Below are 16,273 nucleotides of genomic sequence, written 5' to 3'. Positions count from 1 at the left end.
CTAAATTGCTTTGTCCAAACGGAACTGCCCTTGTGCCAGATTTGACTGCTACTACTCGGGTCGAGGGGACTGTCGGGTCGGAGCGCTGCGTCCGGGCCAGCTTTACCCGTCCCGACATAGTGCAGCCCATGGAGTGCAGCAGCAGCGCCTCACCCGTGGCCCTGTCGGTCGGCAGCCCGGCCAGCTGTCCGACCCGACCCTTCGGACTCTCGCTTACTGCCGACACCACCACCCCTCCTTATCATGGCCGATCATCGGTTCATGAGTTGGATGGGGTGCCGGACTTTGCGTGCGACGTCGCACGGGCCAAAACTACTCAGCTGGCCCGCCGGCTGGGCTTTGTGTGCAGTCCAGTACCCAGGCCAACTCATCATTCACCCAGCCATGGCCGAGTCGGTCAACAAATTGCCGTCGTGAATTTGTCCCTTATTTTGACCTGTTGTCCTAAATTGTCCCCAGTGTGTAGGATATTGCTAGTGGACGGGAATCGTTGGTCGGCGCGGGCACTGTGTTTCCCTGCAGTATCTCTAAACTAAACTGAACACCACTCCCACCTACTCCATCTGCCATCAATATTAGCCTTGAATATACCCAGTGACTGAGTGTCCACAACCCTCTGGGACTTAGAATTCCAAAGATTCACAACAGTCTGAGTGATGAAATTTCTCCTGGCCGCAATTCGAAATATCTAATCCCTTATCCTGCGACAATACCTCGAGTCTCGTCTCTCAGGCCAAAAGAAACAAGCTCCCAGCATCCCCCTTGTCAATCCCCCCATTAGTACAACATTTACAGAACAGCCCACTAGGTCCAATGAATTGAGTTTGAGGCAGTTACTCATGTTTAGTTTATTGTCACATGTACCAAGGTACATTGAAAAGCTATTGTTGCGTGCTAACCAGTTAGTGGAAAGACAATATATGATTGCAATCGAGCCATTCAAAATAAACAGATACATGATCAAGGGAATAACATGAATAACATTTAGTGCAAGATAAAGTCAGTAAAATCCAATCAAAGATAGTCTGAGGGTCTCCAATAAGATAGATAGTAGCTCAGGACTGCTCTCTAGTTGTGCTAGGATGGTTCAGTTGCCTGAAAGCAGCTGGGAAGAAACTGTCTCTGAATCTGGAGGTGTGCGTTTTCACACTTCTATACCTTTTGCCCCATGGGAGAGGGGGATAGAGGCAGTGGTCGGCGTTCAACTCATCCTTCAATATGCCAGTGGTCTTGCCGAGGCAGCTTGAGGTGTACATAGAGTCAATGGAAGAGAAGTTGGTTTGTGTGATGGTCTGGGGTGTGTCCACAATTCTCTGCAAAACGTGGATGGAGCTGTTCCCAAATCATGCTATGATGCATCCTGATAAAGTGCTTTCTACAGTGCATAAGTAGAAGTTGGTGAGATTTGTTGGGGACATGCCGAACTTCCTAAACCTTCTAACTTCAATATGGGTGGTCCAGGAGAAGTTGTTGGTGATATTTATGCTGAGGAATCTTTCAACCATCTCTACTTCGGCACCATCACTGAAACCAGGTTATGTGTACCACTTTGCTTCCTGAAGTCGAACACTATCTCCTTTGTCTTGCTGACATTGAGAGAAAGGTTGTTGTCTCGACTCCAGGTCACGACTTTCTCAATCTCCTACCTGAGCTCATTATTTGATACTCAGCGCACAATGGTGGTTTTGTCTGCAAATTTATAAATTAAATTACATTTGTCTATGACTGCACAGTCGTGAGTGTGCAAGGAGTAAAGAAGTGGGATGAGAATGCATCTTTGCGGAGCACCATTGTTGAGGATTATCGTTGAGGATGATTTGGCCCCTATTCTCACTGATTGGGGTCTGTTGGTCAAGAGGTCACAGATCCAGTTGCAGACCTGAGTGCTGTGACTCCAAGTCCCGCAAGTTTGGTGATGAGCTTGGAGGATATAATGGTGTTTGAGGCAGAGCTGTAGTTTCTGAATATAAGTCTGACATATGTACTCTCTTATCCAGGTGCAAAGGACACTGCCAGGAACTCCGTATGGGCCAGTTATTGTCCCTGGGTTCACGTTCAGGAAGGCCGATCTAATCTCTGCAACAGTGACCCTGGGAAGAGGCACATTTTAGTCTGTCATCACCCAGTTGGCCTTCTGCCAAAGCAGGTATAGAAAGCAGGCAGTTCATCCGGTAGGGCCACACTATCACCACTAATGTTGACTGAACTCACTTTTCACACAGTTATTGTACTCAGACCTTGCCGCATTGAGTGGGTCCAAGTGATTGTATTGGGACTCAAGTTTGTCCCAGTATATTCTCTTGGCATCCTTGATGGCTTTGCGGAGAACATATCGGCGCAGCGGTAGAGTAGCTACCACACAGTGCCAGAGACCCAGGTTCGATCCTGACCTCGGGTACTGTCTATACAGTGTGTGTATGTTCTCCCTGTGACCCTGTGGATTTTGTCCATTCTCCAGATTCTTCCCGCACTCCCACCCACATACTACAGGTTTGTAGGTTTATTGATTTCGGTAAAATTGTAAATTGTTCCTAGTGCATATAGTGTTAGTGTACGGGATGATAGCTGGTCAGCGTGCACTCGATGGGCCGAAGGGCCTGTTTCTACAATGTATCTCTAAAGTCTAAAGTCCAGGGTGAAGTACAGAGACCATTTGTAGTGTCCCAAGCTGAACGATTGACCAGGAGCATCGTAACCACATTCAATCTGCACCCTTCTGTTCCGTGTGATTCCATTACTGATTTGTTGTCTGTGTGGAGTTTGCATGTTCTCACCGTGATGGCTTGGGATTCCTCCAGATTTCCTCACACATCCTAAAGACATGTGGGTTTGTAGGTTAATTGGCCTCTGTAAATTGCCCTGAGTGTGCAGGGAGTGGATGAGAAAGTGGGATAACATAGAACTAGTGTGAACGGATGATCGAAGTGTCATCGCGAAGTGCTTTGAGAGACTGATCCTGGCTCAGCTCAAATCCAGCCTCCCTCCCACACTGGACCCTCATCAATTTGCCTATTGGCCCAACAGGTCAACAGAGGATGCCATATCTGCCCTGTACTCTGCCCTGACCCACCTGGACAATAACAACTCCTACATCAGGTTGTTGTTCATCGATTTCAGCTCTGCATTTAATACTGTCATCCCCGCCAGTCTGATCACCAAACTCAGCGGACTTGGCATCACCACCTCCCTCTGCAACTGGACACTGGATTTCCTCACCAACAGACCCCAGTCTGTTAGGATCAACAACCTCACCTCCTCCACTCTGACACTGAACACCGGCGTGCCACAGGGCTGTGTGCTCAGCCCTCTCCTCTACTCCCTCTTCACCCATGACTGCGTCCCTATGTATGGCTCCAACATACATAAGGGACGCAGATGACACCACGGTGGTAGGACTGATCAGGGACAATAACGAATCAGCCTACAGGGAGGAGGTCCAGCACCTGGCAGCCTGGTGTACCAATAATAACCTCGTCCTCAATTCAAAGAAGACGAAGGAAATCATCGTAGACTTCAGGAAGACCAGAGGTGGCAGACATACCCCCATCCACATAAACGGGACTGAGGTGGAGCGTGTCTCCAACTACAAATTCCTCGGGGTACATATCTCAGAGGATCTGTCCAGGTCCCTCAATACCACCAAACTGATTAAAAAGGCGCAGCAGCGCCTCTACTTTCTGAGGAGGCTTAAGAAAGTTCACCTGTCCCCCCAGATCCTGTCCAACTTCTACCGCTGTACCATTGAAAGCATCCTGACCACCTGCTTCACGGTATGGTACAGCAGTTGCACCACAGCTGACAGGAAGGCCCTGAAAACCGCTCATCACATCATCGGTGCCCCGTTCCCTGCCATGAATGCCCTCCACCGCACACGGTGTCTGAAACGGGCCGGGAAAATCATTAAGGACCCCTCACACCCCAACCATGGACTATTTGCCCTCCTCCCATCAGGGAGGCGGTATAGGAGCCTTAGGTCTCGCACCAGCAGGCTGAGGAACAGCTTCTTCCAAAATACCATTACCCTGCTGAACTCACAGGCCCGACGCTAGCTATCTTTTATACCCTTTTATCTGTATATATTTATTTGCCTATGTACTAGTTTACATTGTACATATTGTTTTAACCAGTATTTTTACTACTTTGCACTCTGATTAGATACTAAACTGCATTTCGTTGTACCTGTACTCGTATTTGTGCAATGACAATAAAGTTGAATCTAATCTAATCTAATCTAATCTAATCTAATCTCATCTAATCGATGGTCAGAATGGACTCAGTGGGCTAAAGGGCGTGTTTCCATGCTGTATCTCTGAACTAAACTAAACTCTACTTTCCCACCCTTTGGGGTGGCACGGTAGGGCAGCGGTAGAGTTGCTGTCTTACAGCGCCAGAGACCCGGTTTTCGATCCTGACTATGGGTGCTGTTTCTTCCTAGTTTGTACATTCTCCCTAAAACCTCATAGTTTTTCTCTGGGTGCTCTGGTTTCCTCCCATGCTTCAAAGACGTAGGCTAATTGGCTTCTGTACATTGTCCCCAGTGCGTAGGATAGTGCTAGTGAACGGGGATCGCTGGTCAGCGCGGACGCTGTGTCTCCACGCTGTATCTCTAAACTAAACTAAACTCCACTCTCCCGCCTACTCCCTCTGCCATCAATCTTTGCCTTGAATATACCCAGTGACTGAGTGTCCACAACCCTCTGGGCCTTTGAATTCCAAAGATTCACAACAGTCTGAGTGATGAAATTCCTTCTGACCTCAATTCTAAATATCTGATCCCTTATCCTGAGACAATACCTCGAGTCTCGTCTCTCAGGCCAAAAGAAACAAGCTCTCAGCATCCCCCTTGTCAAGGCCCTTTAGAATCGTGTATGAGTATTCTTCAAGGCTTCAATCTGCTCCGTGTTATTTATTTTAAAAGGGTTAAAGTTCCAGTTTAAATAACAAAGACAGGAATTTCAGACAAATCCATTTGGTGATCTATGTTTGCAAACCATAGTGTAATTTTTTTTTCAGGCCTGGTTTTTGTATGCACCAGATGTAATTTTTTCTGAAACTTAGCCAGATACGGCAAAATCTTGGCTTTCAATGGCTATTTAATCAGGTTTGTTATTACCAATATTATTACAATTATTATTAGGTAATCAAATGTCAGACTTTTAGACTTTAGAGATACAGTGTGGAAACAGGCCTATCAGCACACCGAGTCCACGTTGACCATCGATCATCCCGTACACAAGAACTACCCTACACACTGGGAACAATTTACAATTTACAGAAGCTAATTAACCTACAAGCTTGTATGTTTTTGGGGTATGGGAGGAAGCCAAAGCACCCGGAAAAAACCCATGCGGTCAAACGGAGAATGTAAAAATCCGTCCAGACGGCACCCGTAGTCAAGATCGAATCTGAGTCTCTGGCGCTGTAAGGCAGCAATTCTACCGCTGTGCCACTAAGCCACCCCAAATGTTAAATTATATGTTTCATTTCTCCCCTTTCATTATCCTCAAGCCAGCAGATACAAGCCTAGACCATCCAAACTTTATACATGGCAACCAGCTGTTAGTTGAGTAAACTTCCTCTGAACAACATCCAATGCATTAACTTCCTTCCTTAAATAAGGAGATGAGTTTAAAAACATTTAAAAGGAAATAAAATGAACGATGGATTCACACTGGTATTCTTGTAATAACACATAACACAACCAATATTCCTAGTCATATGCTGATCATGAATGCAAGTTAAATTTACTTTACCTTGTATATATTTTCTTTTTCATGTTTAATATTTAGCTTTCTTGATCTGTGACTGGAATTGTAAATTGGATTGGAAAAGTCTGAGACGGCTTTAAATGCAAGTGTGGTCAGCATAGAGTACATGAACTGAGATCTACTTCACTGCTATTCTACCTATAAAAAATATTTAGTAACTTTCTTAACTTATCCAATTATAGTATTTGGCTAGTCTCAAAAGAATAATAACATTTTCTACCCTCTTGTTCTTTTTTCTGCGGTGAAATATTGGTCGATTCATAATACCCTTTCAATTTACACAACTCTCCAAGCTCAATTCAATTTGAGGTCTTAATTAATGGGTCCAATAAGTTAAAATGTAATATGATATTAAAAGCAAATAAAATGAACAATGGACTCACACTGGTATTCTTGTAATAACTCATAAACCCCACAGTTAAATATATAATATATTATGTATCACATCCAGATTTATGGTTTGATAAGGCATGCACTATCAGTTAAATTACAACTTTACTCAAAATAAATTGTACTGATGGATTTGGACTAAAAATTGAGCTGCTTTCAGGCTTTAAGCCAGACGGATCACCTGATTGATTTATGAGGTCAATATGGTCTCGACAATTAGGTTGGTAATAAATTTGCACGGATGAAAACAGCCACAAAAAAGGCAATGTGAATTCAAAGCAAAATTCTGCAATGTCAGTCAATATCTGCAAAGAAATGTGAATTTAGCACTTTTTGTGAGCCCACCCCCCTTCACCCCATAACTTTAACATGTATTTTTACCCTACCTGGGAATTTATATTTTTATTGTTAATATTTTTATGTTAGCATCTTCCTTAAGATTATGAGAAAAATTAATTTCAGTCAAGCATATTGCTACATTGAATAAAGAAAGGACTGGACAGAGTGGATGTGGAGAGGATGTTTCCAATAGTGGGAGAGTCTAGGTCCAGAGGGCACAGCCTCAGAATAAAAGGACATACATTTAGAATGGAGATGAGGAGGAATTTCTGTGAATCTGTGGAGTTCATTGCCACCGACATCAGTGGAGGCCAAGCCATTGGGTATTTTTAAAGCAGAGATTGGCAGGTTCTTGATTAGACTTTACTTTAGAGCAAGAAAACAGGCCCTTTGCCCCACAGAGTCTGCGCTGACCAGTAATCACCCCGCACACTAACGCTATCCTACACACTAGGGACAATTTACAATTTTACCAAAGCCAATTAACCTACAAACCTGTACGTCTTAAGCATGTGGGAGGAAACCAGAGCACCCGGACACCACGTGGGGTTTGCTCCCAGTGCTCTGTTTCCTACATCAGCTTTTAAAGCAGAGATTGACTGATTCTTGATTAGTACTAGGGTGTCAAAGGTTAGGGGGAGAAGGCAGGAGAATGGGGTTGAAAGGGAAAGAGAAATTATTCCTTCTCTCCAGAGATGCTGCTTGTCCCGCTGAGTTACTCCAGCATTTTGTGTCTACCTTCAATTTAAACCAGCATCTACAGTTCTTTCCCACACAGCCATGATTGAATGGTGGAGTAGACTTGTTGGGCCAAATTGCCTAATTCTTCTTCAATGACATGAACTTGTATTGAGTTTTTTATTTACTGACTTCTTTTTATGTTTGTTTATTATATTGTCTACTGAGTACTGTGTTTAGAAACCTGTAAGTAAGAATTTATGCTGCTGTAAGTAAGAATTTCATTGTTCTGTTTTGGTACATATGGCAATAAAAAAATTTGCTTGATTTGTGAAACATGCCTGCAAGGCCAAATGGTCAACTTTTCCTAATTCATATGTTTTAATGCATGCTAATATCATCAAAGGGGTGGGAGATTGCAACCTTCATGTGGTCCACCCTGTTTCTACGAATGCAATCAACCTGGCGTGCACAAACAGAAGATCAAAGAACGAGTTGTCTTACAACGTTAGGCTGCGCACGCCATACGCAAGAAGGAGAATATCATCAAAGACCCACATTTCCTTTGACCTCGCTCTCATTTTAATCCTTACCATCGGGAAGAAGGTACAGGATTCCAAAAACCATGACCATCAGGTTCCAGAATAGATTCTTCTAGCAACCACCAGGCTCATGAACACTACACAACACTAACTTCAACCGAACTTCTTTAGACTGTCTTTGGTTGCACTAAGTAGTTTGGGATTTTGTCTTACACTAGTATTGTGGTGATTTATTTATTGAATTTTAGTTTGTTTTCTATAATCTATGCGTTTGCGTTCACGGGGCTATTATGCTGCTGCAAGTAAGAATTTCATTGAAGATAGACACAAGAAGACAGAATTTCATTGTCCTATCTGGGACACATGACAATAAACTCTATTGACTTGACTTGACTTGACTTGACACTCAGCAGGACAGGCAGCATCTCTGGAGAGAAGAAATGGGTGACATTTCTTCAGACTCTGAAGAAGGGTCTCGACCCGAAATGTCAATCATTTCTTCTCTCCAGAAATGCTGCCTGTCCCGTTGAGTTACTTCAACCTTTTTGTGTCTGGTTTGGTTTAAACCAGCATCTGTAGTTTCTTCCTACACTAAGAAATTCATTGTTCTGTTGTTGTTACATATGACATTAAAACACTATCGACTCTTTAATTATATAGGAGCCGATCGGTAATTATTAACGATAATTTCTCAATCATAGCCAATTGTTTCCAGTAAACCATATTAAGTCTGAGAACTAATGTGTTTCTCTCTGAGACCATGAAGTTTATTTCCTGTCTGTCATGTTGCCAAAGGTCCCATTTTGGCTTTGGTTTGCAAAACGTGATAGAGGAGAGTATTCAGAAGTTGATCAGACTAATTTGAGCGTTCTCAAGTATCATAGATAGCTTGTATAGTGAGGCCAAGTGTTTAATGAGAGATGTAAATGGCCAAATGCTAGAAAATTGTTTTCATACATAACAGGGATTTAGGCAGGTTATTATGTTACTAGCCAACAAAGAGCATCTGGCAATATTTACCAAATAAAGGCACCAGATTGTGAGCATTGACCAACCGAAAAGATTAACTTTCCATCTTTGGCTTAAGATATATTGTGCAGGGTGCGAAGAATTTTGAAATGTGAACTGATATTAGGGATGGGAGGCAATTGCAGTCTCTTAAATATAAACATTTATTGTCCATTCCTGATTTCCCTAGAATTGGCGCCAATGAGTAGGCTTCTGGATATCTGGAACGCACTGCCAAAGCAGTAAGTGTAATCAGGTACAATCAGTAAAGTCACAAAGTACTGGAGTAACTCAGCGGGTCAGGCATCATCCCTAGAGAACATGAATAGGTGACATTTCATGTCGGGACCCTTCTTCACATGGATAGGTGACATCTCGTGAAAGAAATGGGGCGGCACGATGGCGCAGTGGTATAGTTGCTGCCTTACAGCGCCAGTGACCCGAGTTCGATCCTTAATATGGGTGCTGTCTGCATTATTAGTACATTCTCCCTGTGACAGCGTGGGCTTTCTCCAGGTGCCCTGGTTCCTTCCCACACTCTTGTATCTTGGAGTAGCTTTCTGGAATATCTGCAAAGCATTTGGCAAATGTGACGCATTGCAGCTATAAAGGGAAAAATAAAGAAGCAGGTGAATGGTGAATTCATCAATCACACGATTAATTAGGAAGAAAAAAACAAAAGTACAGAAAAAACTGAAATGAGAAAATGTCAAGTCTGGAAATAGGCAGTTATTTGAAAGGAGAGTAGATGGATATAATTTTTTTTTAAACTGCAGATGTTGGCAAAGTAATTGACTTGGAATGTTAACTGTTGAAAATTGTCTGACCTGCTGAGTTTTTCCAGCACTTTGTTTTTTACTTGAGGTGGCTAACGCCTCAGGAACAATTGTACATTAGGCCTTGAACTCATCTGCTTATCAGAGGGACTGCACTTTGTGGCTGCTTAATCGGCTTCACAGGAGTTTGGGAGGTTCAGAGGTTGGGAAAGAAAATGCAAGTTTTTCTTATTTTATTCTGTATCCTTGCCTGATTCAGTATTAACTTTGAGATGCTTTAAATCCGTGTCACAGATATAGATGGAGAATGATAACTGTGTAGAACATAGATCAGTACGGCACAGGAACAGGCCTTTCGGCCTACAATGCTTGTGCCGAAAATGATGCCAAGCCCAACTCTTGTTTGCCTCACATAATGCATGACCCTCCTTTGCCTGCATATCCATGTCCATGTGGGGGGGGGGGGGGGGGGGGGGGGGGGGAGGGGGGGGGGGGGGGGAGAAGATGTGTTGGTGGGTGGGGGGTTGGACTTGTTTAAGAGTGTAAGGGGATGAGGGGATGCGATTATGGAAATAGAGATTTGGTGGTTCTCTTGGAATTTGGGAGTGAGTGTCCCATTCAAACTACTCTTGGTTTCTATTTAATTCTTTCCAACTTAAGGGCCTGTCCCACTGTACGAGGTAATTCAAGAGTTCTCCTGAGTTTTCCCCTGATTCGAACTTGGCGAATGTCCGTAGCGGGTCCATAGGAGTTGGTGGATTTCTCGCAGCGGCTCGTACGAGTAAAAAGTAATAATTTTTTTCATCACAAGTATTTTTTTTACTTGTGGACATTTTTCACAGTGTTGAAAAAAACGTCACGAGTTTACCGGATTTCCCGAGTGCCTACTGTTACTTGTACGAGCCGTAAACGGGACATTCACGAACTCCTATGGACCCGCTACGGACATTCTCCGAGTTCGAATCAGGGGAAAACTCGGGGGATCTCTTGATTTACCTCGTACAGTGGGACAGGCCCTTTACTCTTGGCTATCTTATATTCTTGGTCACCAGTTTTGATTTCCAGTTGATGTGGAAATGTTGCCCTCCTTCAACCAAAGGATGCACAGATGAAAAGTCTATATACTTACAAAACTCTTATCTTGTCCTCTTCCAGTTTGCGTTGTTTGTAAATTTGCGCAAAAGTGGTACCCGATAGCGCTACGATTTTCGCCACCTTATTCGCTATTCTCCTGTGTTGCAAGTGCATCAAGTTTTATTCCGATCGGTGAAATATCACAAAAGTTATTCATCTGTCATTTGCCGGGTCAACGACGCCCCTTCCGGCATCCGTTGTCAATCACCAGCGGCGAGAATAAAGCTGAAGGAGTGGAGTGAGCACAGCGTGGGCTGTGTTCTGCGGGCGGGGTCTGCGTTCTGTGGCTGAGTGGTGGCTGAGTTTCACGAGCGGCGGCTGTATTCTGTGGGCGGGGGTGGCTGTAGCCACCATGATGATCCGGGAGCCGATGAGTGCAGCCGGGGCTGGGAGCCGCTGAGTGCGACAGGCGCCGGGGACGGGAGGCGGCGAGTGAGTCCGGAGCCGGGTCCTGGAACCGGTGAGTGTAGTCGGAGCCGGGACAGGGAGCCTCTGAGCCCACACACCCCCCCCCCCCCCCCACCCCTCCCACCCCCCCTCCCCCCCCCACACCCCCCCCTCCCCCCCCCCTACCACACACCACCTCCCCCACACACAACCCCTCTCCCACACAATCCCCCCTCCCCCCCACACACCTCCCTCCACCACACACCTCCTCCCCCACCACAAACCTCCTACCCCACAGGTGATCGCTGGTCGGCGCGGACTCGGTGGGCAGAAGTGCCCGCACTGTATCTCAAAAGTCTAAAATAAAGGCTACATAATAATAAAACATGATAATTATAAAGCGGGTTGTTGTCCCCGCTCGATGTGTTGATTTATCCAGAAAACCAGAAGGGAGAAGACGGGAGACGTGGAGGCAGAGTCACTTGCACACAACGTAAAGTAAAATTGCACAACAAACTCAGCTGTGCTGCTGTTCAGGGACTGCGTTGCTACTCTCTCCGTAAGTACCCGAGCCAGGCCCTCTCACTTCATCTCCAATCGTGCAATGAGCAGCCCTAAGGCTCAGACACGATCCCAAATTTCTTAAAACAGGAGAAAAAAATGTTTCCCGGACATTCCAAAGACTTGTGGAAGACAGGTATGCTCACGTATACTGCAGCTGTGAAGAATTGTTATTGTATGGTAATTTTTTTGGTTTAAAGAAAGTGCCGGTCCATCAGATGCCGGAAAATTGGTGGTGTACATGTATTATCTGGTTTGATTTGATAGAATGCAAAACCTAGATACACGTGATGTTAAGTAACCTAAACCTATACCCATCCTACTCCCTATTTAATGTCGCAATCCTAATGATTGCATCACCTTCAGTGGTTCCTGCAATGTACACGGTGCTATTCATCAACTGCACTATCACCGGTTATAAAAAGATTAAAATTGTTCTCACGAGCTCCAAAATACATACTACTGGAGCAACAGTTACATTGGAATGATTTAAAACTGTAATCAGTGTAATCTCTGAGTTTCTGGTGCAATTTGTCCACTATAAAGATTGCAACATAGTCATCAGTCCTGGTTATCTATTATTCTTTATTTATTCTTCAGAGCTTGTTCGGTAATTGCACTGCTCAAAGGATCAATATTTTATACCTGTCAATTTATCAAACAGTTGAAATGTAAAATAGCACTTAATGGGCACAACAATGAATGTTGCCTGACCTCCTGACTCCCTCCAGCAGTTTGTATTTTGCTCATCTTTCCAGCATCTGCAGTCTCTTGTGTCTCCATTCAATTCTTTATAAAGTCACCCAACAAAGTTTCATTGAAGAGCAAGAAACACTACAAGCAATTATGAAATTTATATCATTTAGCTCGTTTAACCGACTATTTTGTCTATATGGGCGAGAAGGGCAGCAAGAAAGTCAGGAGTGTTTTATTGTCATATGATGGCATGGTGGCGCAGCATTAGAGTTACTGCCTTACACCGCCTGTGACCCGGGTTCGATCCTGACCATGGGTGCTGCCAATATGGAGTTTGCACATTCTCCCTGTGACTGCGGGGGTTTTCTCCAGGTGCTCCGGTTTCCTCCCACATTCCAAAGACGTGCAAGTTTCTAGGTTAATTGGCCTCTGTAAAATTGCCCCTAGTGTCTATTGTATGGGTCATCATTGGTCAGCATGAACTCCACGCTGTACCTCTAAACTAAACTAAACTAAACTAAACTAAGTTAAACCAAACTAAATTAAAATAAACTAAACTTTTCGCTGGATTTTAATGTTGAGAGCAAGATTGTTGCTCTAGCACCTCTCAACCTGATTATCCATCTCCTTCCCGTTCTCCAACTCGTGGTGATCCACAATGGTGGTATTGTCGGTGAATTTAAAGATGGCTTTGGGCTGTGGCTGGCCACATGGTCATGGGTATAGAGAGTAGATCAGGGGACTGATGATGCAGCCTTGAGGTGTCCCTGTATTAAGGGTCTGTGAGGAGGAGCAGTTCAGTAGTTGCCCGTTCATTCTGATCGAGGACTGCTGATGAGGAAGTCCGAGATACAGTTGCCTATGGAGGAGAGAGACATACTTCCCTGAGTTTGATCAGAAGAATCCTGACCCAAAACATTATATGTCCATTTCCCTCCACTGTTGCTGCCTGACCCGCTGAGTTCCTCCAATACTGCATGTTTACCCAAGATTCCAGCATCTGCAGTTCATTGTGTTTTCTGAGTTTGATTATGTTTTGAAGGTTGATGATGTTAAATCAAATTAAAGTCGATGAACAACAGGCCGCGTTGCAATTGTTCAAGCATCCCAGCAGGTACGATTCATATGTTTCTATTATGTTTTTCCCAAATGCAAAACTCAAAAGTGGGCGGATTGAAGAGTAGGATTAGCAAAACATATAATACCTCCAGCAATTTGTGTTTTGCTCAAGATTCCCACAATCACAGTTCATTGTGCCTCTGTCTTAACTTTTACTTTATTTGGGTTTAGCCCTGTTAAGGGGCTGTCCACTGCAGCGACCTAATTGGCAAGTTTAGAAGAGTTTGCCCTTGACTCATACTTGCAGCACGGTTGACACGAGGTCCTAGGAGGTCTTTGTAACTCTCCCTCATGCTCGAGAGTAGTCCCTGTGTACTAGAATCCACGTGCCGTTTTCTTTTTCAACATGCTGAAAAATGCCCGTGAGTAAAAAAAGGTTGCCATGGAAAAAATCTATATTTTTTTACTCGTAGGTTTAGTCCAGGTAGGTCATAGTAGGTCGGCATGTTATTTGTAGGTAATCAAAGGCAATCGAAGGTAGTCGAAGGTAAAGCTCATTGAGAAAAATAAGGTAAGTAAACCGACCGGTAATGTTAAATGCCTGCTAAACTTTATTAAACGTTGTCTGGTTTCTTAAAAGTATCTCCACTCCTTCTTCCCCCCCCTTCTCCCCCCCTTCTCTCCCCTTCTCTCTCCTTCTCTCCCCCCCCCCCCCCCCCCCCCACTCTCTAAAGGACTTACCATACTGTGCTCGCCGTCTTTTACCTTCCTGTTCATCGTGGGTGTGAATTTCAGACAGCGCTCCCCCGCTTTCCCTGGCCCCCGCCTTTGCGACGTGTTTGTGTGTGTTTGTGTGTGTGTGTGTGTGCGCAGACGGTCGACCCGGTTCACTGTTTCATCGCTGACAGTCGATCCAGCTCGAGGTTTTTCAGGTGAGTGCCCTCGAACTTGAAGGTTGAAGACAGTCACTGAAAAGTCGCGTCAGTGGGACAGGCCCTTTAGTTCTGTTTATTGAAAAAAACACTGAATCCTGTCGCTCATTTCAGAATGTGCTCCATCATGTCCAATCGCATTGCCCATGGCACTGGAGAGGTATAAATTCATTTTAGTCTATTAGTGATGATGTCATAAGGAGGGGAGTGCAAAGTTGAGGCTTACATCTTTTGTACTTCTTTTGAGTGTGAGAGGAAGCTGGAGCACCCGGAGAAAACTCATGTGGTACAAACTCTGTACAGACAGCGCCCGTCGTTAGGATTGAACCAGGGTCTCTGGCGCTGTATAGCTGTGCCAACGTGTCGATCCTTCGTCGGACTGTAACGTCATCTGTCCATTTTCCTCCCAGATCCTGCCTAACCTGATGAGTTCCACCAGCATCAAGTTTCCAGCATCCACAGTCCCTTATGGCTCCATACACACAGCTGGGTTGATCCATTGGATAGCAAACCTCACTGTTAAAATGAATAATATTGAGGAAGACAACAGTAGATAAAAGAATTAAGCAGGTGTTCAAATTCTTCCTGATGTCTGCATAACGGCTCGATTTTCTGAAACTGATTTTACCACTGAGTCTTTTGAAACAGAAGTGGATTAAAGAGAGGGATTAAAAAGTTTAATGAAAGTCCAATTAAATGTAACTGGATTATATTCTCTGTGATCCTCTTGATCTTCTTGTCATGGCAATCACTGAATCCATTTCTCTTTCACTTGATGGGTACAAGGCAAAGCGCACCCAGCATTGGCGAGATCTTGAACCCAATGACTTTAGGCTTTAGACTTTAGAAATACAGTGTGGAAACAGGCCCTTCGGCCCACTGTGTCCGTACTGGCCAGCGATCATTCCATACACTAACACTATCCTATACAATTTATAACTGACAGAAACCAATTAACCTATAAACCTGCATGCCTTTGGTGTATAGGAGGAAACCAGAGCACCTGAAGAAAACCCACATGGTTACAGGGGGAATGTACAAACTACGTACAGACAGCATCCCATTATCCGGATCGACCCGGGCCTCTGGCGCTGTAAGGCAGCAACTCTACTACTGCGCCACCGTGCTGCAAGTTCATGTTAATTCTCACTCTACCTGGCTTGGTTCCATAATCATAGAGGTAAAAAGTCAAATTGTAGGTTAATTGGCTTCTGTAAATTGTCCTTTGTGTGCAGGATAGAGCTAGTGTATGGGTGATATGGCTCAGTGCAGACTCAGTGAGCCAAAGGGCCTGTTTCCACGCTGAATCTCAAAATTAAAAACCTGTATGTCGTTGGAGTGTGGGAGGAAACCGGAGCACCGAGAGAAAACCCACGGGGTCACAGGGAAAATGTACAAAATCTGTACAGACAGCACCGATGTCAGGATCAAACCCAGGTTTCTGGTGCTGTGAGGCAGTAACCGCTATGCCACCCCTAATTTCTCAACATTGTGGCTCATTGGTTGCATAGACAAAGTCCAATGTCCTCAAATGGGGAAGAGGTGAATCAGACAGTACATCAATAAAAAACTTAGAGGACAAACTTGGACTTGTAGCTAATGGAAACATGGCGAGAACAAGCCATTGATTAGATTGGGATTGCATATTTTGAAAGCAAGTCATAGAATGAATAATCCAAGGTAAATAATGACTGTATGCTGAAGACACAAGCAGAAAGGCACGTGCTGCTGAAGAATCCAAGGGTAGGTGTAATCATGTGAAACCGTGACACACTATCGACAGTAGTTGGGAAAGGCAGTGAGATCACTGTTGTGATAAGAGGTTGAAGGAGTGGTGCACTGATTATAATTTCTGTTCAGAAGTGTAAATATAATGAATTTTTATTCAGGGAGATAATCTTTTTATCTTGTTTCACCTGTTACTTTTGCTTCTCCCAGATCCGTGAACATTATCACACAACCCATTAGTTTCAAAGTGTAATTACATTATAAAGGCAAATTCA

The sequence above is a fragment of the Leucoraja erinacea genome, chromosome 14, assembly GCF_028641065.1.
Source record: "Leucoraja erinacea ecotype New England chromosome 14, Leri_hhj_1, whole genome shotgun sequence".
NCBI lineage: Eukaryota > Metazoa > Chordata > Chondrichthyes > Rajiformes > Rajidae > Leucoraja > Leucoraja erinaceus.
Note: the sequence above shows the minus strand (reverse complement) of the source record.